This window comes from Tamandua tetradactyla, chromosome 13 (assembly GCF_023851605.1).
Source record: "Tamandua tetradactyla isolate mTamTet1 chromosome 13, mTamTet1.pri, whole genome shotgun sequence".
Lineage (NCBI taxonomy): Eukaryota > Metazoa > Chordata > Mammalia > Pilosa > Myrmecophagidae > Tamandua > Tamandua tetradactyla.
Genome location: NC_135339.1, coordinates 9,812,165 through 9,834,862, shown reverse-complemented (window position 1 = coordinate 9,834,862; position 22,698 = coordinate 9,812,165). Strand labels below are relative to the sequence as shown.

The following is a 22,698-nucleotide window of genomic DNA, read 5'->3' as shown; positions in this document are numbered from 1 at the left end:
CCAGGCCATCCACACCTTCTACACATTTAACCACTAAGCAGGAACCCGACTGTGCTCACCTTCTCTACACACTCTCATACAGCCAGGGCTGCCAGCTGTTAACTCTATGTTAGGAATTTTGTAGCCCTGACTTGCAAGAGAATCCACTCGTAAGGTCACTCCAGAGCTGTAACAACCCTGTTCCTAGACAGTCTTGTCCCTAGAGATGAACCCTAATGACAGGGTCTTCCCCGACACTGATGACTGTCATAACTGCCCCAAGTCAAACTGGAACAGCACAGCGTGAGGCCCGCAGGCTGAGGAAAGTTTGACCCAAGAAAGGGCTGGCCAAAGGCAGAGATGGAGCCAGCTCCCACAGTGGCAAGGGGGCGGCCCACCTGGAATGACCCTGAGCGTGTGCATCCCAGAACTCCAGAGAAGCAGGCCAGCATCCTTCCAAGCACACAAGCGCACAAGCCCCAAACTGACCTGTCCAGCATCCAGATAAGATGCCTGTCTTGGTCTTACACTGTTCTCTCTGAGAAAGGGGCAGCCTGGGTTTCGAACCACCTTATTCCAATCCAGTGCTTCTCACACCTCAGCGTGCTCAAGAATCTCCCGGGAGGCCTGATAAATGCAGATGCCCAGAACCACCCCGGCCCAAGTCATCTGGAGTCAGTGGAGCTGGAAGGGGCTGGGGGTCAGGAAATCTGTGTGGGTCCGACCTGCCCAGTGGACCCCTCCCCCCCATCAGCCTCCCTCTCTGCATGAGGCTGTACCTGCAGACGTGGCTGCTCCTGCCCGCTGGCCTGAACCACCCAAGAGCCCCCAGCACCATTCTGAGCAAAGAAGCCTCTGCGGGCCTGTGAGTTTCCCAGAGTGGTGTGAATGACCCAGAGAGGAAGCATTCATAAAAAGTATGACGAATACCTTGGCGGTGTTTTCAATCACCCACAATTACATTTCACCTTCTGAAAATGGATTCTCCACACTGCCTCTTTCCTGGGAGCACCCATCTGGCATCCTCACCCTGCACGGATGGCGAGGAGAGGCAGGCAGGCCGTGTGCAGGGATCCTCACCCAGTTATCCCAGCCACTGGGCCAGAGGGGCAAGTTGGGTCCCCTTCTCTGGCTTGGACCTAGATTCAGGGAGGTCAAGGGACCCCCGGGGTGTCCATTTGGTTTATACCATCAGAAAGGCCGAGTCAGCTCCCCAAGTGCAAAAAGCAGGAATAGGAAGGAAAACCACAGCACCTCCTCAGAGCAGGCAGATACAGAGAGGCTCGGTAAGTCGAATGCCAGTGCTGAGTGCCCCAGTCACTGCGGGACCCAGCGCCCAATCCACAAGGGCCAAGGTACCCTGGGCAGAGGCACCCCCAACAGACACCCCCAGACCATCCTCATGGTCGCAGCTTCCTCCCAGCCTCCCCTGCAGCAGGGACCCCAGGCCTCTACCTTAGACCATCAGGGGCCCAGTCTTTCAGTATACTCCTGACCCCTCTTTACAGTGGGTACCTTGCTCATGAGAAAGACTGGGGGCCGGCTGTCCCCATGATGTCACACTTCCCGTCAAAAGGCAGCATAGCCAGGGCACAGCAGGGACCCTCAGGGCAGGAGAGGCAGGGGTAAGGGGCCCAAGGCACACCCAGGAGCTATGGAGCCAGCCCCCCTGCCGTCCGCCAAAGTCCCTCTTGATAACGGAGCAGTGCTCATCCCAGAACTCAGATCTCCAGCCCAGCTTTAATTCTGCACATTGCATTTAACCCAGATATGGTCACAGTCTCCACTGCCACACAGAAGACAGCCAGGGCTAGGAAAGGTTCACCTATCAGCAGTCAAGCAGGGCGGTTTGTCCCAGTGGCTCCTCTCCCTGCCATGGTAGGACACCCCAGGGGCAGCCCAGGCTGACAGCCTGGGGGTAAAAGCTTAGACAGCTCCTCCACCTGCTGGGAAAATCCCATCTCAGATGCCCTGGGGATATCCCAGGGGATGAAGGACACAAGAACACAACCTACCTGTCTACCACCCATGGAGAAGCACCTGTGAGCCAGTAGCTGGGCCTGAGGATGCAGGTGGAGGAAGGGGGCTTGGCAGAGGTCTCTACCCTTGCTGAGACCGTACACTAGCCACAACTTATTAGACACTCTCGCTCACTCATTCTTTTACTCAACTGAGTGCCTACTGTATACCAGGCACAACTCTACACACATGGGTTTATGTGAGAATCAAACAGATTTAGAACCCTATCTTGGAGCTTCCATGCTAATGGAAGAGGAAGTATTAAAAATGAACAAGTAAATAAGTGCAATATGTGGTACATTATAGGTAGTAAGTTCTATGGCAAAAATAGAGCAGAGAAAGGGAAATTGGGACTGGAGGGGGGTTCAATTTAAGATAAGGAATTAGTGTAGATCTCCTTGGGAAACTGACATATACTCAGGGAAGATAAGAAGGAAAGCCATTGGGAAAGGGCACTGCAGGTAGAGGGAAAAAGCAGTGCAAAGGCCCCGAGGTAGGACCATGTCTGGGGTACTTGAGAAACAATGGGTGGTCAGTGTGGCTGGAGCAGAGGGAGCACAGGGATAGAGAGAGGAGGTGAGGCCCAAGAGGTACCACAGGAAGGGATCCTATTGGCCCATGGGCTTCAACTCCAAGGGAAATAGGGAGCCATGGCAGGTTATAAACAAAGGAGTAGCTTGCTTTGACTTATGGTTGGAAAGGCTCACTCTGAGGCTGTGCTGGGAGTAGAAGCAGGGGATCTAGAATGCCATACCTGCCCCCACAAACCTCCCCACACCTGGTGAGTGGTACCATGGCAACGGCGGAGGCTCAGAGAGGTTAAGCAGCTGACCCCAGGTCCCTCAGCAAGGAATTGCAGAACCAAGAATCCACTCTTGGTCTCCACCTTGTCTCCAGGACCCTTCAAAAACTCTGTCCACTACACCCAGCTGGCCTGGCCTGGCACAGCATTTAAGGCAGCCACTGTACTGGGCAAGAAAGCAGGCAGATGTCCTGAGCTGGCTGAGCACAGCTGCCTCTTTCAGACCCGCCCAGGTTGAGCCTGCGAGGGTGAGGTGGAGGTTCCTGAGAAAGACGGACGGGATGGCACTCTTTCTACTGTTCACTCTGCCCTGCTCCCCAAACCCCATGGAACAAGGGGCCTCCAGAGGAAAAGATAAAGCAAAACAAAGCTGCCCCAAAGGACAAAATGCACATCGTGACTTTGGGCAAGGACCTTAACCTCTATTTCACAGCTCCTCCAAAGGGTTCTAGGTGGTGCTATGGGGGTCAGGAGTCACTGGCAAGGACAGAGAGGGGGCAAAGAGGCTGTTGATGGCTTTAAGAAGGGTTTGCTGGAGCTGGTGCCCAGGATGTCACAGGTGCTGCTTGCTTCTCCTCTTCCTCCTCCACCCTCCTCCTTTCCCACCAAATTCCCTCCCAGCATAAGCTTCAGGAGAAGCAGCTATAACAGGAGCTCCCCATGTCCGTCACCGACAGCAGCTTCACTGACCAAATCACAAAAATGCAGTTATATGTTTATAATGCACACACACACCCCAACAGCCTTGGCCCCACTCACCCCACAGCCACAGCACACGGCAAGGCCTCCCCTCAGGCTGGGGCCCAGAGCCCACCGCGGCGGTACAGCTGGCAGGGGCAGAGCCAACAGAGCCGGCCGAGCATGAAAACTCAGTTTATAGATGACTGTAAAGTGAGTTTATGAGCATCAACTTTCGGGCCAGCCCTGCTGGGAATGAAATTCTATTTCACTTGGTCGTGGCTCTGAGATGAATCACTGAGCGAAGGGAGATGGCAGAGCCTCCAGGAAAAGGCCTTCTGCACAAGGGTGAGGAGAAACAGCCAGGCCACTTGTGGGAAGATCATGGTTAGTCCTGGACATGGCAGGGGCCAGAGGGGAGGGGAGGCTCCGGGACGGCAGTCCAGGAGGAAGGAGATAGAACAGGCATTTCAGAACCCACAGCTGCTCCCTGAGAACACTACTTTAGGAAAATAGTTCCAGATGTGCACTAAGATTCAGGCACAAGATGCTCCGTGCAGCATTCTTTACTATGGTCCCAGGTTGGGAAGAAAAGGGCAACGGTTCAGTCAGTTAGGTCTAGATGCTAGAAAAATATTATGCAATTATTAGAACGGTGATTACAAAGAGACATTAATGACCAGGAAACAATTGCCATATGGCGCTAATTATGTGGGAGGGCGTGCAGCCTCAAGAATCCCTTCTAGAACAGGGGAGTCCATGTAAATGACAGCGACTGGATCAAAACGGCAGCCTGCGACACGTTCAGCCTCAGCTTTCCAACAAAAAAACCTTAGAAATGACATCAAGGATATGTAAAATGTCTAAAAGAAGAATGTAGTTCTGAGGAGGGCAGAATTCAGGAGGAATCCATCCCTGGCAGGCAGACGAACAGTGGGCTCAGATTGAAAATGGCATCAGAGCCCAAAGCACACCAGGAAAGGCTGCTGTGAAGGTGGCAGCCCCAAGCCAGGGGCCGAGGAAATGAGGCATGGATGGTGGCTGGTGAGAGGGGCAGGGGCCTGAAAGAGGCAGCAGAAGACTCAGTCCCTTCCCCGCTATGCCAGAACTGCAAAAGCACCTGCCCAGAGGCAGAAGGCAGCTGTAGGGGAGTTTGGTTCTCAAAAGCAGGCAGCCCTACAGGCAGCACCAACATGCAGCAGGGGAGGGGAAATCCCCACACCCCAAACCCAAGAATATGGTACTAATGACAAAGCAGCCAGGCATTCTACCCAGTCTTTGCCGGGGATGGGTTCAGCCTCACAGACAGGCCAAGAGGAAATTTCAAATGCAGAAACAGAGTGCACAGTCCAAATCACTCACTTATATTTAAGAAGACCTATACATTGAAACAGACTCATCAAACCAGTCAACTAAAAGAACTAACACCTGAGGATATAGAGGTGCCAGAACAAACAGAATCATACTTTAGGATAAGAATAATCGGAGAGGTGGGAAAGGCTATCACATCCATTAAAAAAAAATGTATAAATTAGATATGAGAATCAAACATTTGGTCATCAAAGTATAAAAAAAGCACTGAATAGAAGAATAGAGCACACTGGTGACCTGGCGAACTAAGATAAGGAGTTCTCCCAGGCAGCAGCACAAAAACCCAGAGGTGGGAAGGCTAACTAAAGCAAAGGGTCATAACTTTGTATTTAGCAAATGGTTTCTTCGGTATAACACCAAAAATATGAGCAACAAAAAACTGATAAGTTAGGCTTCATCAAAATTTTAAGCTTTTGCATTTCAAAGGTCAACATCAAGAAAGCAAAGAGACAAACCCACAAAATGGGAAAAAAATTTGCAGCATATTCAATAAGAGACTCATATCCAGAATATATAAAGAACTCTTACAACTCAACAATAAAAAGACAAATAGTCCAGTTTTAAAATGAGCAAAGAACCTGAATGACATTTCTCCAAGGATGATTAAAAAAACAACAACGCCCACACAACAAGAGAACTCTGGCAATGTATAAAGAAAATGCCCCAGGGGAAGCCACTGAAAAAGCCAGGAGAGAAAGCTGGCAGACATCAGCATGTGCCTTTCCAGCTGAGAGAGAAGCCCCAAATGTTATTGGCCTTCTTGAACCAAGGTATCTTTTCCTGGATGCCTTAGTTTGGACATTTTTATAGCCTTCCTTTAATTTGGACATTTTCAAGGCCTTAGAACTATAAATTTGCAACTTAATGAGTTCCATTTTTTAAAGCAAAAGAAAAAAAAAGTCAAGTAATAACAAGGGTTGGTGAGAATGTGGGAAGTAGAACCCTCACACTCTGCTGTGGAAATGTAAATGGTGCATCCGCATTGGAAAACAGTCTGGCAGATCCTCAAAGGGTTAAACACCGATTTACCATAAAGGTGAGAGAGAGGGGAGTAGGAGTGACTGCTGAAATGGGTGCTGGCTTTATTTTAGGGTGATGAAAATATTCTGAAACTAGATAGCAGCAATGACTGCACAACATCGTAAATTTACTGGAAGCCTCAGAATTGTGCACTTTAAAAATGGTTGAAGGGGAGAACAACTAGTAAATAACCAGAAACAGTACAGAACAGCTCCTGGGGCCACATCAGTGACTGGACACACAGCGTACCCCCGTCTGGACCAGCTGGACCAGCTGCGAGCCCCCACAGAACCGTGAGTTCCCAAAGCTGCAGCGGCCAGTGCCTCTCCCCCACAGGCTGCTTCCCAGAGGGGAAAGGAAAGGAACTTTACCAGTAGCAGGGACTGAACACAATCAAACACCAATTGTGGAATTAATTAACAAATTCTGACTACTGAAAATAGGCCCCCAGCTTGACTTAGGTGAACCTGGTCAAAGCAGAGGTTGCTCATTTTTGCCCTGGCGCCAAGGGGGCAGGGCTGATGGAAAAAGGGCGAAAAAAAAAAAGAAGGAAACAGGTTTTTGTGGCTGTGTTTCTACAAAGGCTTGACTGCCTTTGGATATAGCGGCAGGGCTCCTCAGGCTGCAACTGCCCCAGGCATAGGCAGAAGTGAGCTCTTTTGGGGGCTTGTCTGGAGCCTATGCCTTCCCCAGGGGAGGGGTGAAGCCCAACTCAGGTGGAATCCCTCCCTCAAGGGATTCAGACATCAGGGCTTGGTAATTTGAAGCCATTAAAACAAGCCTACAGGGCAAGCCATGGTGGCTCAGCAGGCAAGAATGCTTGCCTGGAATGCCAGAGGACCTGGGTTTGATTCCTGGTACCTGCCCATGTATTAAAAAAAAAAAAAAAACAAGCCTACAACCTCTCCTCTGTCTCCACCATGCCCCCAGTAGGGAGAGTCCACCAAAGTTAAAGGTACTGCATCATCTTACACTGGTGGGACCTGTAGGCAGACAAGTGCCACATACTGGGCAGGATAAGAAAAACAGAGTCCAGAGACTTCACAGGAAAGTATTTCAACCTGCTGGGTCTCACCCTCAGGGAAAACTGATGCAGGTGACTCTTTCCTCCTGATAGGAGGCCAGTTTGGTCTGGGAAAATTCAGCTGGGGTCTATATTATCTAAGTAGACCCTCCTAAGTGGGGAGGGGTGGAGGCACCATACAAGCAGGGCAAGAAACAAGAAAACAAGAACTGAAAAATTCTTCTCTGTTAAACAAAACTTAAGCCAGAGGTCCAGATAAAGCTGAATTGAATGTCAAAGAACAGATAGACAACAAATTCATCCAGCAAGAAAATCCTAGGTAAAAGAAGTGAAAGCAATCTCCAGAACAAACTAATTAAGGTAATTAAATACCTAGACACCAGCAAAAAATAACAAATTACACTAGGAAAATTGAAGATAGGGCCCAGTCAATGGAACAAACCAACAATTCAAATGACATACAGGAGCTGAAACAATTAATTCAGAATATACGAACAGACATGCAAAACCTCATCAAAAACCAAATCAATGAATTGAGGGAGGATATAAAGAAGGCAAGGAAAGAACAAAAAGAAGAAATTGAAAGTCTGAAAAAACAAATCACAGAACTTATGGGAATGAAAGGCAAGGTAGAAGAGATGAAAAAAACAATGGAAACCTACAATGGTAGATTTCAAGAGACAGAGCATAGGATTAGTGACCCAGAGGACGGAATATCTGAAATCCGGCAAGAAAAAGAAAATATAGGGGAAAAAATGGAAAAATATGAGCAGGGACTCAGGGAATTCAAAGACAGTATGAAGTGCATGAATATACATGTTGTGGGTGTCCCAGAAGGAGAAGAGAAGGGAAAAGGAGGAGAAAAACGAATGGAGGAAATTATCACTGAAAATTTCCCAACTTTTATGAAAGACTTAAAATTACAGATCCAAGAAGTGCAGCGTACCCCAAAGAGAATAGATCCAAATAGACATTCTCCAAGACATTTACTAATCAGAATGTCAGAGGTCAAAGAGAAAGAGAGAATCTTGAAAGCAGCAAGAGAAAAGCAATTCAGCACATAAAAGGGAAGCCCAATAAGACTATGTGCAGATCTCTCAGCAGAAACCATGGAGGCGAGAAGACAGTGGGATAATATATTTAAATTATTAAAAGAGAAAAATTGCCAACCAAGAATTCTATATCCAGCAAAACTGTCCTTCAAAAATGAGGGAGAAATGAAAACATTTTCAGACAAAAAAATCACTGAGAGAATTTGTGACCAAGAGACCAGCTCTGCAAGAAATACTAAAGGGAGCACTAGAGACAGATACAAAGACAGAAGAGAGAGGTGTGGAGAAGAGTGTAGAAAGGAAGACTATGAGTAAAGGTAAAAAGAAGGAAAATTAGATATGACATATAAAATCCAGAAGGCAAAATAGTAGAAGAAAGTACTACCCAGGCAGTAATAACACTGAATGTTAATGGATTAAACTCCCCAATCAAAAGACATAGTCTGGCAGAATGGATTAAATAACAGGACCCATCTATATGCTGTCTCTATTCAAAGGACATGAAGGCAAGGAAACAAATGGACATTTACACACCAATGTTTATAGCAGCATTATTTACAATTACCAAGAGATGGAAGCAGCCAAAATGTCCATCAACATTAGACGGTTGGCTAAACAAACTGTGGCATTTACATAAGATGGAATATTATGCAGCTGTAAGACAGAATAAAGTTATGAAGTATGTAACAACATGAATGGACCTTAAGGACTTTATGCTGAGTGTGATTAACCAGAAACAAAAGGACAAATACTATATGGTCTCACTGATATGAACTGACATCAGTGAATAAACTTGGGATATTTCGTTGGTAATAGAGACCATCAGGAGATAGAAATAGGGTAAGATATTGGGTAATTAGAGCTGAAGGGATACAGATTGTGCAACAGGACTGAATATAAAAACTCAGAAATGGACAGCACAATATTACCTAACTGTCATACAATTATGTTAAAACACTGAATGAAGCTGCATATGAGAATGATAGAAGGAGGAGAGCTGGGGCGTAAATGAAATCACAAAGAAAGTTAGACAATAAAGATTGAGATGGTATAATCTAGGAATGCCTAGAGTGTATAATGATAGTGACTAAATGTACAAATTTTTAAAATGTTTTTGCATGAGGAAGAACAAAAGAATGTCATTACTGCAGTGTGCTGAAAATAGATGGTAATTAATATTTTAAAATTTCAACTTACGTGTGAGACTAAAGCAAGAAATGTTTATTTGGCACAAATTTATACTTTGACTAGTGCATCTCCTAATATACCTTATGTAGATAGTTGGTTGAACACCTTAAAAAGTACATGGAACTTTGTATAGGACAAGAGATTTTGTTGGTTTGTCCAGGTGATGCCCTGATGAATCCCAGAGTGATTTGATCAGTGAGTGGAAAAGTATTTGCAAAGTCCCCTTGGGGAATGGTGAGAACGGGGGAAAACTCAACTTCCCCAAGTTGAATTCTTGATATTCTCACAAGCGGTGTGGGCAACCAAAGTTATAGGCTGAGCCCCCAGTCTTGGGGTTTGTTCATATGAAACTTAATCCCACAGGGGATAGGTCAAGCCTACTTAAAATTAGGCCTAACAGTCACCCCTGAGAGAACCTCTTTTGTTGCTCAGATGTAGAGCCAACACAGCAAGGAAACTCACCACCCTTCCCCTGTCTACGTGGGACAGGACTCCCAGGGGTGTGGATCTACCTGGCAACATGGGACAGAAATCCCAGAATGAGCTGAGATTCAGCATCAAGGGATTGACAAAAACTCTAGAATGAGCTGAGACCCAGCATCAAGGGATTGAGAAAAACTTCTCAACCAAAAGGGGAAAGAGTGAAATGAGACAAAGTGTCAATGGCTGAGAGATTCCAACCAGAGTCGAGAGGTTATCCTGGAGGTTATTCTTACGCATTAAATAGATGTCACCTTGTTAACAAAGATGTAATGGAGAGGCTGGAGGGAACTGCCTGAAAATGCAGAGCTGTGTTCCAGTAACCATGTTTCTTGATGATGATTGTATAATGATATAGCTTTCACAATGTGACTGTGTGACTGTGAAAACCTTGTGTCTGATGTTCCTTTTATCTACCTTGTCAACAGATGAGTAGAACATACGGAATAAAAATAAATAATAGGGGGAAAAATGTTAAAATAAATTTACTTTGAAATGCTAGTGATCAATGAAAGGGAGGGGTAAGAGGTATGGCATGTAAATTTTTTTCCTGTTTTTATTTTATTTTTCTGTTGTCTTTTTATTTCTTTTTCTGAATTGATGCAAATGTTCTGGGATATGATCATGATGATGAATATGCAACTATGTGATGATATTGTGAATTGCTGAGTGTATGTGTTGGGAATGTTTGTGTTTCTTTCCTGTAATTTTTTTTTTAATTAATAAAAAAATGTTTTTAAATGGTTGAAGGGGTGAATTTATGTCATGTGAATTTTTCCTCAATAAAATAAACGAATCCAAGAACAAGACGTGGAATACGGAAGTGAGAAAAAACTTAAAACTCATTAATAAAACCAGTTATTGTCTATGACCAGGTATTACAATCTGGCACTACAACAGTAGTGGATTCCGCTTCAGTGGTAAGAAGATTTGGGGGTGGAAGCCATCCTCAGGTTTGATGTGTTTGTGGAAATAGAGTGATCGTGGGGTGAGAGAAAGATAGGAGCTTAGATCAATATTCAAAACAAAAGTCCTAGCTAGAAAACAGGAATTGGATGTATTATTTTGAGCCTCTAGCAGGTGGTCCCCCACTAGGGGTGATGGAGCGGGGGGCACGTTGGGTTGTCCCACTGACGGGTTGAGGGAAGTATCCACTTGTAGCCAGGCCCAGGCACGCCAATGTCCTGCAATGCAGCAAACAGTGGCCACACAAAGAACATCCTGCCCCAAAAAAATAACATCAGGGCCCCTGCTGGGGACACTGCTTTAAGGAACAAAAACTGGGACGAAGAAAACTCAATCAATCGAACAAGAGTCAGGAAAGGAAAACCATACAAGAAAGCATAATGAGGAAGAAGTGCAAAATAAAGGGGCAAGAAAAATGTCTATCAGTAATCTCAATATATGTAAATAGGCTAAGTTCCCCTAATAAAAACTACAATAGATGGTATTTTTTATTAATTACATAATTTTTTAACAAAAGATTCAAAAGTAAATGCCCAGAAAGGTCAAAGATAATAGGATGAGAAAAACTACCCCAAGGAAAAGGTAGCCCAGAAAATAAGGTGATCAGCCAAAGTAGAATTCAAGACGGAACACGTTCAAGAGAAGAGAAGAATATTTCATATGGATAAAAGGTACAGCTCACAGCAAAAATAAGAAAGTTGTGAAATTGTATGAACTTTTACAATCCCAAAATATACAAGACAGGGTGCAGGGGTGGTTCAGTGGTAGAATGCTCAGCTTCCATGCAGGAGACCGGGTTCGATTCCCAGACCATGCACCCAAAAAAATAACAATAATACAAAACAAAAATTGACAGTAATTAAAGAGAAAACCAAGCAATCAACAATCATAAAAGTGACTTCAACATTTTTCTTTCAGATTCAGTAGGAAAAAGGTATCATGGGTAATTTGCAAATCCCACCTAAAAGCTTGTTTAATGCTATTTATTTTATTAAATACTTACTATGTTTCAAGTTCTGTTTTAGGCGCTTTGCACATATTAACTAACTGAATTCCTACAACAATCCTATAAGTAGGGACTAGTTTATGTGCATGTTACCAATAATGAAACTGATGCCCAATGTAACACTGCCAGGCCCAGAGTTTGTTCTCAGCCTTCACTTCTGCACCCTCAAAGGACCCAAAGAAAAAGCACAGCCTTTTCAACATACACACACCCAGCTCTCACAGTGGGAATTTCAGTAAAATCCTACAAGAGAAACGATTCGGTCCTTTCATTGCAGATTAACTGAGTACAATGCAATAAGATTAGAACTGATAATAAAAGGAACTCCCCCAAATCTGTTTAGAAATTTTAAAACATTCTTTTTAACAACTGCTGGCTGAAAAGAAAATGAAAGCAGAAATGCAAAACTACACAGCAATGAATTTAGAGTACTGTACATCAAAATGCATTGGGTTTGACCAAAATAGAACCCTTTGTAGAGTGATTCCGAGTAAACCAGGGATAGCAAGGAACTATTCTAACTTGATAAAGCTCACATTGGCTAGACACCTACTGCGAGCATCACTCTTAACTGGTGAAGCTTTAGAACTTTCGACCACCATCAATATTCACCATTGTCCTGGCCAACGCGATAACACCTGAAAAAGAAATGTTAAAGACAGGAGATGCTGTTGTCACAGTTTGGAGAAAAGATGAGCAACTACCTATAAACTCCAAGAAAACCAACTAATAAACTATTAGAACTTGTACGAGAGAACAGCAAAACCCCGGGCTATAAAATCAATATGCAAAAGCCAATAGTTTTCGGGTACACTAGCACTTCCAATTAAAAAATGTAATCCAGAAGAAAGCTCATTCTTATTAGAAATAAAATCTATAACATCCCTGGGGGTAAACCGAATAAGAAATGTGCAAGACCCACGTGAAGAAAATGTGAAACTTTACTGAAAGCATTAACGAGATCCCAAACGGATGGAGGGACGCACTGTGATTCCGAGAGGTGGTCAAGTTTACGAAGACGACAGCTTTTGCCTTTAACATATTCAAAGGATCCAGTGAACCCATGACAGAGGCACCTTGTTGTTTATAACTGCCAACAATGGCAGGTAACAAGTAGCTAGTGGCCATTTTGGAGCATTGCACGCATTTTTTTATAGCATTTGTTTACTTAAGCAAATGTTAAAGTTTGAAGAAGGGTAAGAACATCTGAACCCCAGGAACATCCTCTGAGAAATCAGAGAAAAACAATACATGAAATATTAGCAGGCAGTTAAATTAGACCATGAGACTAAAATCAAAATCTAGAACCACAAAGAAGCAAGGCTTATAAAAGAAACAGAAGAACGGCCGGCCATAATGAAGGACTGAAGACAGCAGTACCAGGCCCTGGTAACCAGCAAGCTAAAATCCCAGGACCAACACAGCCCTGGGGCTGGCAGATGCAGGGGCCGCCACAGTGGGCATGCCAGGGGACGACAGTGACGCGTGCACCGGGTCACCCCATAACAGGCAGCAGAGTGGGGTCCCAAAACAACGACACACGTTTTGTTTTGTTTTGTTTTGTTTTGTTTTGAATGTTGACTTCAAAAGCATCGAAGCAAGTCATCCTGCGAAGATGAAGGCCGCTGTTGGGCATCCTTTATTGTACAGTGTGGGGCTGTTTTTCCTTTGGATCCCACATGGAGGGGGGCAGCATAAAAGCCCAGGGCTCAGGGGTTCCCAGGGTGTCACCATAACCATGGCTATATAGCTAGCTTTCTACACCCCAGTGCCACCGTGATGGCATGCTTTACTCTGCTCACCACCCAAGGCCCCACCTTTTGACAACAGCATCTTAAAGATCAAACACAAGCAGTAAAAAGAAATTAAAAAAAAAGAGATGCCGCAAACCCACATAAGACAACCTCCCTGGCATCCGTGGGCACCAAGAGAAAATTAACACCAGTATTGAGACACAGACAACTATATACTGTTCTTTCAAAGGTTTCATTATTAGGCTCGTTGAGTGTTGCATTGTTAATCGTGTTTGCAATACCCTATTTGGATAAATTAAACGCTAGTATTTTAGTAACAATTAAGAAACGCCAGAATGGCGTGTGTTACGTAAGTAGTATGAAAAGACTCAACAGTACTTAGGGAAATGCAAACAAAGATACCACCCATGGGCCATCAGGTTGACAAAAAATGAAAACGCTGATCATTTTGACCAGAGTGATGCCCCAATAAATCCCAAGATGCTTTGGGGAAAAAAAGGCTGATCATATCAAGTGTTGGCAAGAACAGAGGAAGGGGGGCTCTTTTGCTTTTCTTATATTGTCGGCGTGGGGGGCAGAGTACAGACTGCTTCAGCCTTTTAGAAGGGAGATTTGGCAGCAGCTATTTGAAATCTAAACATGCATGCCATTCAGTCAAGCATTTCCACATCTTGGAATCCACCAAGACGCATACTCCTTGCAGGCATGGATAAAAACTTTCATCACAAACGTTTATGGTTGAGAGAAATTCAAAACAGCCTCGACATCCATTAATGGGGGAAATTTGTTAAATAACCGCTAACAGGGAAATGTGGCAGGAAATTCTGTTTAAAATGCGGTGGATTTATAGGTCAAGCTCATCAAGGTACATCGGTGAGTGGGAAAAAAAAAACAAGGTACAATCTAATACAAACAGTCAACACTAATCACGTATTCAGAACACGGGAAAACAAAGCAAAACTCGGCATTCCATTATGGGTGTGCGTAAATGTTGCAGGCACGGAGGTCTGGAAGGGCGGAGGGCAACCTGATTTCAGGGGTGACTCGGAGGAGTGAAACAGGATTTTTATTTTAATTATTTCTTAAATCTTTTGTAGTGAGGTGCATTTGTGTATCATTCGTGAAATTTAAAAGAAATAAGAGCATCAAGATTGAAGACAAAACTGAGCAAGCAATGTGAGCTCAGCAGTGTTAAGGCAGGAAGACGTGAAGACTCGTGGTCTGTGTGGTTTGAACGCTGGCAGCATTTACTCTCTTGTGCTTTTCGACACATTCCAGTTTTTCTGAGATGCCCACATATTATTTTCACAATGAGGAAACCTCAGGAAACACTTTTATGTAAAGACAGTCAATGCCCCAATCCTCTCATTGGGATGGTTTCCTTATATGAATTCAACTCAGGGAGTGAAGAGGGAGCCTCAGAGCTGCGGGTGTGGCTGCAAGCTCTGGGGCTCCGGACTGGAGGCCTCGCTGCACAATGCCCTTTGTCACTTCTTACATCTGTCACCCAGGCCAGCCTCATCCTCCAGCCCTCCACCTGCCGCGGGGCCCGGAGCCTCCCTGTGCTGTCAAGCACTCGACAAGTGAATAGAGCTGAGGACCTGGGATGCAGGGTGCACTGGGGACCCCAGAGGCTGTGAGGGTTGAGCAGTCCCTGCCCATGTGATGAAGCTAAGCAGCCCTGGGACAAAGGCAGGTGAGCAAAGACAAGGAACCCCAGGAGGAGAGACAAACCGTTGGCCAAGGAAAGGAAGCAGGGACTACGGATCCCTTGGCAAACCCCCGCAGCCCCCCAGCAGTCCCTATCTGTGGCCGAGATAAATATGGGTGAGTACCTCCTATCCCAGTGAAGTGAAAATAATGGTGGCTGCCCGGCACACCTGGCACTGCCCAGCTCACCTGGCCGGCCCGGCCCCACCACACCCCACCTGCCCAGCCCTGCTCAGCCACCTGCAAGTGCTCACCCAAAGGACAAAGTTGTTCCCTGTAGCTACCAAAAGTGGGCTGCCTCTAGAGCCTCTGCCCCCCAGCTGTAGACCCTACCATGTCCCTGAGCACCGCCCCCCAACATGTCAGGGACCCCTGTCTCTTCCTGGGTTCTCCAAGGCAAGTGGATGTACTGTGGTTACAAATGGCCACCAGTCCCTAACTAGCCAGATGTCTGCAGCCCACATCATTGGAAGGCAAGTACCACATGACGTCACTGCAAAACCAGGAAGAAGGGAGGCAGCTAATGCCCAGGAACCCAGAGCCTGTGGGCCACCTGCCTTGGCAAGGGCTTTGGACAAGGGAGTGGCTGCCACTTGGTCAGAGGGGAGAGGGGGCAGGTGGGATTGAGGGGAACAAATTCCCCCATCTGAAAGAAGAGAATGGCCCAAAGGACCCTTTGACACCTGCATGCCACCTTCTGTACCCACCCCTGCCTTGATCCCGTGACCAGCTAACTGGGGGGAACCCAGAGGTCCCAGCTGCAAAGGCCCAAGGGAGAGGGCCCTGCTGGGGTCTCTGCTCAGCCCAGCCTTCCAGCTCCTTGCTTCCCACATGCTGAACAACTGAGGATTTCGCCCTAAGGAGCCACGGCCTTGACTTTCCTACGCAAGCGTACCAGGCTGCATCCCATGGCAGCAACTCTCAGCCTTCAGGATTCAGTTTAACCTCCGCGAGGCAGGCCCCAGGGCTGTGTCTGACCTCCGCAGCCCCCCTGCAGGCCCTGCCCCCACATCCCCCTTCCCCTGAGCAGTGCAGCAAGCGCTGCCCTCCTCCCCCACTGCCTGCCCCCTGAAGAGCCTCCCAGACCCACTCCCTTCCCTGCCTGAAGACGGTCCAGCTTCCTCCATCAGCTTCCTCCAGCCTCTGCCCTGTGGACCCCTTACCCCAGCCCAGGGAAGCAAATCCCGCCCCTGCTGTCCCAGCAGCAGTGACACACCTGAGCCTCTCTCATGGGTGCCACTGGGCTCCCCCCGGTAGCACCTCATCTCTGTTTCTTTGGAGTTCCTCTCCCTGAAGAAATGCTCAGACCTAACCATTCCCACCTAGGAATTTGTGCCTGCACTTCTCTGTTGTAGGCGCCCTCTTCCCTGCCTCCACCCACCCTCGCTGGCCTTCCCAGAGCTCTCCAAGCAAGCACAGGAGGCTCCTTAAAGAGAAAGGAGCAGGACAGGCAGTAGCACCAGAGCTGGAGACATTTCTCCTCTTCCAGCCCCCATCCCAGTGAGCCCACCAACAGCCCAGGGCTCGAGAGGGGCCCCCGGAAGCAGAGCCCTGGATACTCAACAAGAACAGCGACGGGCGCACCATCTCCCAGCCCTGAGTGAGCGCCTCGCACGTCACCCCATCTGTCCTCACCACAACCCAACAAGGAGTCTCCGGGAGGGTCCCTGCTTGGCCGCCAAGCCTGGAAGAGCCTGGGAGGTTCTGTGCCTTGGGCAAGGCCATATGACCAGGGAAAGGAGAAGGGGGAGACTGATGCCAGCATGGCTCATGACAAAGGCCCGATGAGGCTGATGCAGGGGGAAGGAGGCGTCCTGGCAAACAGACACAGAAAAGGTAGCAAGCCTAACGCTGCTCAGCAGCCTGGGAGGTGGCGGTCACCACATCCATGTCATGGTCGGGGACTGGGCCTCGGAGGCTTGGAGGACAAGTTCAAGGTCACACAGCAAAGGGGACAGATTCTGGGAGGGCCTCGACAACAGGACTGTCAGCCTCCCACCCCTGCCAGTCCTGGTGCAGAGGGCAAGGCAAAGGAGAAGAAGGGCAGGGGACGGTCTGGAGGGGGGGACAGACTGCTGGCACCAGGCCTCTGCCAGGGACATCCCTGCATGGGACGTGCAGCGAGGGCCGTGCTGCCAGCACTCAGTGTGGGGCTGGGCCAGGGGTCGGCACCCCCAGCGAGGCTCTGGAGGGCCATGCCCACCATCAAGGCTGACCTACCAGCTGGACTCAACCTTGCAGGGTGTGTTCAAACCCCACCCCAGCCCTGACGACTACCACCGCTCTGCCAGCCGCCCGGAGGCCCAGGGCCTCCTTAAATGCCCTCCACGTTCCAGCCTTTGGTTCCCATACTGGGCAACCCTGGGTGGGGCTGGAGGCACTCCTCCCTGGCAGGTCTCCCACCCTGCAGAGGATCACACACACACACACCCCGCACCCTGGGACCATGGCTCATCCACTGGTGAAGCTCCACTCCATGGAAGGCCCAGCAGGGTTCAGCAGCAGTGCCTGCCCTCAGATGCTTCAGGCAACAGCCCCGGTGGGGTGGGCAGGGACAACGGCACATTTCAAACTACAGGGCCAGGGTCAGCACAGCGTTGAGCGCCCCCTTCAAAGCCCCCCCGCCAGGCAGGAACTGCCATCTGCATCAGCCTCCAGAGCTGGTGGGGGGGCACAGGCAGAGACGTCCAGTCTCCCTGCAGCCTTTCCTCGGGACCCCAGGAGCAGGGGCACACGCAAAACAGAAAGAGCCCAGACTTTGGGGTCACGGGGCCTGGGTTGCCAACTCAGCTGTCACTTCTCTCCCAGGCTTATTGCCTGGGGCAGGACCCAAGACTCTGGGAGTCCTGAGAATTAAATGCCCTAATGCCTCCAGTCAGCCTGGCACAAAACAGAGACCCAACAAAAGCACATCTGAGGCCTCTTCTCCAGAGAGGCAGGGGCTAGGCCCTCTGTCACCAGCCAGGTGGAGAGGAATCAGATACAGGCCCACTGCCGGCACCCTGGCATGTCCTTGGAAGGGGATGACACAAGCTAGCCTTCCCTCCCCCCAAGCCGAGAGTGGCTCCTTGCCCCCTCCCCCACGCCTGTGGAATCCAGGATGACTTCCTGGTGGAGGAGATGAGGCCACTGACAGATGGGTAAGAGCAGACCTGCAGAGAGGGGAGAGAAGGCATTCCAGGAAGAGAACGGAGATGGACGGGGCCCGGAGGCTGGGAGAAACAAGGCAAGTGGGGAGGGGCTGGGAAGCCGGACAGGGTCTCCTCTTCTTGTCTCCTTAAACGCTGCACCCCAGGTCCCCTTTGCGGGTGGACTTATCCCCACCACTGCGAGGACGCTGCCTTTGGACAGAACTTTGCCGTCCTGACCCTGAGGGAGTTGCTGACCCCAGTGACTGATGAGAAAGCTGTGCTCTCACCACACCCCATTCCTGGAGCAGGAGCCTCCCAGGACCCTGAGCCATCAACACAGGGTCACAAAGGGTCCAGTCCCCTCTCCCCAACTCAAATTCCCCTGAGAGGCCATCTCATCTTAGCTCCAGCTCCAGTGGGGGCTGCTGGGGCCTCTCCTCCTGCCCCCGTCCAAGTCCTCTTCCCTGCCCTGGGTACTGACCCCATGAGCCAGCACCCCCTAAGATCCCTCCTTAACACTCCAGGAATCCAGGCCTCATCCCTGCCGGGCCTCCACCCTCTGCCTGCTGCCCCCAGCACAGCCCACTCTTCTGGGTTATCTCGCCCAACAGGTCCCACCAGCATCCCAAACTCAGTCGTCTAATCTGACTTCACCATTCTCCCCTGCACCTCCCTGACTCCCTATCTCAAGGAGAGATGTCCCGTCCCTCAGAGGACCAGGCCCAGACATGGCCATCACGCTGGGCTCCCCTTCCCGCACTCCAGCACCCAGGATTGTACTCCACGCTCCTGCCTCAGCCTTCACACAGCCCCTCCTAACTCACCCCCACCCCCCCACACTGAGAAAGGCCCACCTCCCCAGACCATTACCCACATGACCCCCGAGGCGATCGTCTAGAAACACAAATCTTATCATCCCCAGCTTCAAATCTTTCCCCGGCTCCTCTGTGCCGTCAGGATAGGTTCCAGTCCTCAGGAGACTCACCCACCACTCACATCTCTTCCCAGATCCTTCCTCGTGCCAACGCTCTAGCCTGGGAGTAAACCACTAGGCACTCCCTGCACACCCACCTTGCTCCCTAACTCCTCCTAGAAAACCAACCCCACCTCCATCTCCCCTCCTTCACCTTAGGCAGCCTAGTCAACTCCTATTCATACTTCAAAACCCAAACATGAGTGTCCTGCAGGAAGCCTTCCCTGTCTTTACCAGCAAGTAATGCTTTCCCCATAGTCCGTGCCTCTTCTACATTTAACTTCCCATTTATCCCAAGAACTGTAATGATTTGTTTCCACAGCTATCCCCCACCCACCTATATATGCACACACACACGCATGCACATACACAAACTGGGAGAATTTGAGTGAAGGAGCTGTGCTGTGGTCATTCTAGAATCCACTACATTTAGCACAGAGCCTGCCTCACAGCAAGCTCTCAGTAAATGTTTGTTGAGAGAGTACAACTGAATAAATAAATTAATAAATCCACCCTAACATTGGATGCCAGCCACCTCTTTCCACCCCTCTCCTCCTCTCTCTCATACTGTGCTTTTCCCATCCAGAGCAGGCCCCTCACCTCCTGCATCATTCAGGGCAAAGGCAGCTTCCCCCTCCCTCTGTCCCCTGGCCCTCTCCCAACCCCTCCAGCCCATCCATCTGCTTGTCTAATGAATAGAACAACCTGTGCTCCTTTTTCAGGGACTGTGCCTGTCTTAAACTGCTTTGAAGAGCACAGCACCTGCTCACATATCAATTAAAAGCATAATTAGGTGGTGAGAGTATATAATTAAAATAACACGTTCTATCTCCTTCATTTACTGCTGCTTCTGACTGTCAGGACGAAGTGAACTAGTTCTTCAGAGTGGAGATGAGACAGAGACGGTCCTTTGTCCTCTGCACGCATCATACCTCCCTCCTGGTATCTCTTCTGGTACAGGAAGCAGATCCCAAACCTGCCCTGCCCAAGTGGGAAGGGTTTTCTGATACTCACACATGCCCTGCCCAGTTATGGTTCATGTCACACTTCAGAATTTTTCAGACCGCCTTTGGAAATAGAGCATTATCTGCCTAGAAAGTCCTTCTTTTCTGTGTGCATAAGAAACTCCTATTCATCCTTCAAAACCCAATTCTGACTTTCACCTCTGTTGGGTGCTGTTGACACAGCGAGAGAGATAAAAGTTCTTATCTCAAGACACACACAGGGTTGGACACCATGGACCCCAATTTCCAGAGGAGGCTCCCTGACTGTGTACTGTGGCTGAGAGGCTGAGCTGAGCCTGAGGCCCACCACCCTCTCTCCTTGGCCTCTTCTAGAACACGGGCCTGTGGAATCCACTACCACCCACCAGTCAGCCATGGGGCAAGTAAATCTGCCAATTGGAGCATCCTGCTAATGAGAACGGGAATGTGGCCCTTTGCTATGAGATGGTGCTTGCAGAGTTTTTGCCCTAGCAGATGTGTCCAGCACCCAGGACGCCCTGCTGGAATATTTATGAAGTCCATTTTAGCAGAGCATGGGGGAATCACTCCTTGCCGTCTCTTAAATTCAACTTACTTTTGCTTTCATTGCCACAATCATTAAAAGCTGAGTGTGCTAGCTACTGTCAGGTCCACCGAGCTGATTTGCAGCCATCCAGGAATGCCTTGTCCTTATGCCAAGTGGAGAAGAAAAACAGCTACTGAGCACCTCCTGGGTACCAGGCTCTCCATGGGGGAACTTACATATGGCACCTCGGTGTTTCCAGAAAATGGCTTTGTGGGGCAGTAACTACACAGAGGTTAACTGATGCTCTGTCAAAGGTCTGCGCTGGTTATGGACAACTCTAGGTTGGTCTCTTAAGTGTGACCACTGGACTTCACCAGGTTGCGTCTAAGGAGGTTTTTTCATCGTGTTTACAATAAAATATACACATCGCACACAGAAAGCACTAATGGGCACTCAACGGCAAATGCAGAGCCTGAAAGTTATCTCCCATTATGTAACCCTAGTCAAGAGTCCAACACCTATCACACACGTACGCATTAGAAAGGATTTAGTAAAGTAATCAAAGACCGACCATGTCTTGGGGACAGGAAGGAGCCTCCAGGAACCTCAGAGTGCCTGAGGCAGAATCACTGGGTACACCCTGTTTGCTCACGGGCTCTTCTAGACCCCAACCAGACCGGGCCAAAGAAGAAATCTGAATATTTCCACAGCCTGGCCTCCTTCACTGTGACATCTAGGGCCGCACTCCACCACGCTGGCCCCACACCACAACTGACTCCCAGAGCCACGCCTGGGTGCCAGCAGCCCCAGGGGGAAACCTGCTCAACCCTGCCCCAGGGCTGGCTGTCATAACAGCTACTGAAGTGCAGTGATTAGGTGACAAATCTCATTTGCCAGGAGGCAACACGCCGAGTCATAACCAGGCCTGGCTCCATGGGAATGTGGCTATAAATTGTTCCTGACAGTTGTTTCATTTCATGTGAGTGTCACCCACTCATCTGTACACATTTCTAGAAAGACCCTGACATACACAGCTGGGCTGACTGCCTAGGCCACTCTCCGCTGAGTGACGGACAAACCGACTGACAGGCCCAGCCAAGAAACCCAGACTGTGTCAGCAAGAGAGGCCTCCAGACAGTCCAGCAGGCCCCCCTCGGCGGGGGTGGGAGGGGGCCAGCAGCGTCTTGGGGCCTCCAAGGGCAGGGCCCCCACAAAGACACTCCTCCAAGAAGGGAGGCAGGCAGCATTCTCCCACGGAAGCCCCTGACTGGAGGAGGCAGCGAGCCAACCTCGACAATCCTACCCCACCCATCCAGCCACCCCCGGGCGGAAATGTTGAGCTCTGTGCCCTGAAACAAGGGAACTGGCCAGGCACGGGGAGCCCAGACCTGCCGGGGCTCCTGCTGGTGGTCTACTGACCACAGCATTTACTCATTCACCTTATTCTGCAAACGACTCTCTCATTCCCTTCACGAATCCTTCCTTACATTCCACGTGGTCAAGCTCGTGACACCTCCCCAGCTCCCCGCACTGGCCAATCAGTATACAGTCCCTGGTAATGTTGATTGGTTCATGGGTAGGCACATGATCCAAGATGGCCAATCAGGATGCCTCTGTTTCCTGGTAATGCTGATTGGTTTACGGATGGGCACATGATCAGGCTGGGCCAATCAGAATCCTCTAAGGAACTTTTTTTTTTTCCCCCACCGCCCCCCATTGGAATGGCTAGGGAGCCATGTCTTTTCTGCTGCTCATTTTTGCCAAGGGCAGAAGAGTGATGGAGGAGTTCGGGGAACCTGGAAGAAGGATGATATCCAGCAGATCCCGAAGTGATACTCTGGGTCCAGCATGTTCTGAATCCCTTTTCTGCAACGCCTAGGGTGAACTGGATATTTGTCAGGTACAACTGAGGGAGCCCTGACTGGCATTTATTTAGAAACTTGGCATGCCCCTTCCTATCTCAGGGGTCCAGAACACCCCGTCCATCTCAAGAGTCCACTCCCCCACTTCAGGGGTCCCCAGTGCCTCCTCCTATT

General features: G+C 48.9%; 1 protein-coding gene across 2 annotated transcripts in view; it reads right to left on the bottom strand.

Moving 5' to 3' along the window:
- The window catches only part of GRID1 (glutamate ionotropic receptor delta type subunit 1), a 729,341-nt gene that overhangs the window by 685,384 nt on the left and 21,259 nt on the right, over positions 1 to 22,698 (bottom strand). Inside the window, exon 1 of one of the 2 annotated variants that reach the window (XM_077124709.1) lies at positions 22,102 to 22,174. The exons of the other annotated variant lie outside the window; for it this stretch is intronic. The gene's annotated coding sequence lies outside the window, so the exon portion shown is untranslated. Of the gene's footprint in view, positions 1 to 22,101; positions 22,175 to 22,698 lie in introns of those variants that run through there. 2 annotated transcript variants of the gene reach the window in all.